This window comes from Hibiscus syriacus, unplaced genomic scaffold, assembly GCF_006381635.1.
Source record: "Hibiscus syriacus cultivar Baekdansim isolate YM2019G1 unplaced genomic scaffold, ASM638163v2 tig00110383_pilon, whole genome shotgun sequence".
NCBI lineage: Eukaryota > Viridiplantae > Streptophyta > Magnoliopsida > Malvales > Malvaceae > Hibiscus > Hibiscus syriacus.
This window is the reverse complement of record NW_024062714.1, coordinates 1,230,340-1,234,659: the sequence shown is the minus strand read 5'-3', so window position 1 is coordinate 1,234,659 and position 4,320 is coordinate 1,230,340.

Sequence of the window (4,320 nt, the reverse complement as noted above, 5' to 3'; positions counted from 1 at the left end):
ATCAAAGTCAAAAGCAAGTACATAAATCATACCTAAACCTGTCACGATCTTACCAAATGCAAAGAAAATGCAAATGCATCCAAGGAGGTGAAGATTTCAACAATAAAATTGAAGAAAAATCGAGAGCAAAAGGAGAGAAGAGATTTGGGGAAAGAAACTGAAACAGAAAAAAATAGAGAAACAAAAAAAATTCGAAAAAGTTTGTAATCATATGAAAATTATCAATATACAGAGAAAATAAAATTTTCAGATTCAAGAACTCTTTTTTCTCTCCAAGGTATTTTATATGCAAGTATTATTTACCTTCGTTTTTGAAATAATAAAAAATAAGAAAATGATTATATTTATTTTTGTGTGTGTATGTGAGTTTTAAAAAAATAGAGGAAATGAGTGAAAGAGGATAGGTTACCTTTCGTCGTTCGTGTTCCTTGTCGGAGCCGGAGGCTTCATCGTGTTTAGGGGGCTGAAACGACGGTGGAAGCTTGGGTCTTGGTTCCTAAACGTTTTGTTTCCAAGTCAAGGCTTTAGGTCTTTGTCAGGGGGTATTTTGGTCTTTAGGCTTAGGATAGAACCGACCACCGATGGTGGTGGTCGGATAGCGTTCTTGGCCGAGAATAGAAAAAGAGAGGGAGTACCGCTTGAGAAAGGGGTAGAGCAGAAGTGAAAAACAAAATTAAAAGTGAAACTCACTTAGGGTTCTACCAAGTTACCTAAGTGTAAATGGCTAATATTAGCCTAAATATCAAGTTTTTGGGTTAATTACACTTAAGACACCTTAATTTAAGTGTGAATTTGTTATTGTCACCATCCTTTATTTATTTTGGTTTATTTACAATACTAACCCTCTGACTATACTAATAATTATTCTAATCCATAAATATATTTGGCTCTTAACCCCTAACATTTTACCTTCTTACATTTCCATTATGTCGTTTCTTTAATTTAAGTATTTTAATTTTTTTTATTTACATTCCAGTTATTTTCAATTTTTGTGTTTTATTTATTTTATTCTCAACACTTTAGATTCATTATTTTTAATTTAATCAATAATATGTTACATCCCATGTTTATTTATTTTAGATTTCAGCATTTTTTTATTATTATTTTAGTCATTAATATGTATGTTTCTTGTTTATTACTAATTTTGGCACTTTGTTTTTCTGTTATTTTATTTTTGTCACTAAGCTTGGTGGTAGTATATTTAATATTTTGTGTCTGTAATTTTTAATATTTATGCTTTAGTCTTATTTAGTTATCCCTTTATTTGTATGGTATTTTTTAATTCGGATGTTGATTCTTCTTTTATTGGCAACTTTCAAGCGTGCTCATATGATAATAAGAACGAAATAATCTTTCAACTTTTTTCTGCTATATGCTTGACTTATAAATTCCATATTGTAGACACACTTTTTCTAACATAAATTTATTACATAAATTATATATATTACACACATATATTATTATTGTTTTATTAAACTAACAAATTTACATTTGTTTTGTTTCTGTATCAAGCCCAGAAGTGGACTGCACGAGGCCCAGCTGCTTCAGACCCAACCTCGTGAGCCCAAATGCGTGGGATTTCCAGAAACCCTAGCGAGCCTTCACTCCCTAACGCCGCAAGTCCTTTGACCGAGGAATCCTCATCTCGCACGCCCCTGTCCTCGTAACAGCCACACACGAAGCTCTCGGTCTGCTCATGCTCCACGTCTCACCAACGTCGGTTTCCTCGGCAACAAACCAACAAATCAAGTCAAGAAATGTTCAAGCACCAACAAGTAAAGTAGTTGAGTCCAAATCAGACTCTAAAAATAGCCAAATACGAGGCTATAAATTACATGTAAACTAGAACACAAGACACACAATACACCCAGAGATTACGCATAAAATACAAGCATAAATTTACTAGTAATTTTGAGCGAAATCGGAGCTTTTCTTTTGCAAATTTTTGAAAGAACAATAGGTAAAGTTTTTACCTTTTGATGGTTATCTTGCATGCTCGTCTGGTTGCTTCACTTCCTTTTTTTTATACCCAAAATACGCTAAACACGCCGATGAACATGGGGGTTTCGAAGTTTTGGAACCCAGATTCACACCCCGAGGCTTTGTTTTTGAGGAAACTATTTAGATTTTCAAAATGAGGGCACCGAGAGCTTTAAAAAAATGAAAGCTTTTTTTTTTATTTTGCCGCCGATGACCGACGGCCGACGTCAATCAGCGGCGGCGGTGAGGCGGCGTACGGTGGTCGTATTCTGGGTTCTTGAAGAACCACGGCGGCGTGTTCTTCATGCTGAAGAACACGCGAGAGAGAATGAGGAACATGGGGAGGGCCTTGGCTTAAAGAAGGAGAAAATGAAATTTTAAAACCAATTTTTGACTTATATGCAACCCGTTAAAATCGACCGACCCGACCCATACAACCTTAGACCTGCGTGTTTTTGTTTCAAAAGGGGTAAACCGCTCTTTGAGCTCCTCTGGTTTTAAAATCTTCTATTTTAACCCCTACAATCGAATTCAAACCCTGATTTTCTTCTAATTTGTCCCTCTATTTCACATTTTTTAATTTAATCCTTCGTTTGCAATTACTATATTTTATTTATTATTATTTTATATTTTTTCCTTGATATTTAATCATATATATACGTATATATCTATATTTATTATTATTTATTATTGTTATATGTATATTTATTCATATTTACTTTTTTCGATACTATATTTGATATATATATATATATATATTATTTGTGTTTTCTTTAATATCATTACCATTTTTAGTATTCTATTCTACTATATATATATATATTTTATTTTCATTATTTCTTTATATTTTATATGTACATGTTTAGTTATATTTTTTTATTTTTTTGCTATTATATGTATATTTTTCCTATTATTTATATCTTTATCATTATTATTGCCATAATATATATTATTTTTATATTTTATATTTTTATTTTACTCATTTCATTTATTTTCCATTTTTCCTTAGGTGTTTTATTTGCATTTTTTATCTAATATATTTCTTGATCTTTCAAGGGTACAATTTAAGCAATCTAAGGTAAGTAATTTGGATCGTTATTTTATCTTTAAATTTAATTTACAACTTTCTTAATTTAAGACAACTGGAAATTACACAGTACCGAAAGGGCAGTTCAAGGGTGCTAACCCTTCCTTGACTGTAACCGACTCCCGAATCCGACACATCTTTGGTAAGACGCAGATTAGATAAGAAATAAGGTATCTGATCAACCCATTTGATTAAAATAAATGATCGATGGCGACTCCAATTCCATTTTCCTAATCGTTTATTCCAAGTCGAAGCCCAATTCTGGGGTCCAGCCGAAAGAATGTTCCGACAGCTTGGCGACTCCACTGGGGACACAGGTAAGTGAGTCAGGCTAAAGTAATTTCCAGTTGTCTTTTTAACGAAAAGGGTAAGTTTAAATTTTAAGGTAACATCTCGATCCTTTTTACTTACTTTTGATTATATTTTCGAGTACTAATCGTTTTCTCATGATCTCAGCCTTTAAATCTTTTTTCACTTAAGGCTCTATACCCGAGCTCTAAACCCTATTTTAAGTAGGGGTGAAAGCGACGCCTTCGCGTGATTTTATTCACCGTGCGGGCCTAGCAAGTAGCCTTCGGGATTTATATATCTTATGTCTTCGTGTGAATTTATTCACCGTGCGGGCATAAGGGAATGTGTCCTCTAGAGTTTAACTTAGTCCACACGAGCCTGTGATGGGTTTAGGACTAAGGTTCTGGCAAGCCCAAGGGGGCACCGGCGGGTACCGTTTTTTAGAACATAAACCGGGAGACTATGGAGAAATAGAGCCTACCCTAAAACCCCATTTCAAACCCTAGAACATTTTTGCCCTAACCATGTTTTTCCTTCTTAATCTTCTTATTTTTCTGTCGTCATTTTTTATTTATCTTTACTGACTTGTTTGCCTTTGTGTTTGTTTTTTAGCATTTGCATCATTACGAGAGGCAATTGATCCTTAAAAAGTGTTTATTACACACAAAACAATCTGAATTAATGGACAAAGGTGTTGTAATACAAGAGATTGAAAACCCCGAGGTACGACTATGGTCCGAGAAGACTCAGAAGAAAAAAGGAGATAGTCTCCAGGGAAGTTATGTGTCAGAGCTGGTGAACTACGCCTCTATCAGCCTAAAGCAAAGCAATGTGCAAGAGCTTCGAGACATCTGGGACAGTTGGAAGAATGATCGGAAACAGAAGTTCAGCCAACGATACGATGACATTGCACTTTTACTTCATGTTAAGACTGACGAGCCTTTAATCACAGCCTTAGTTCA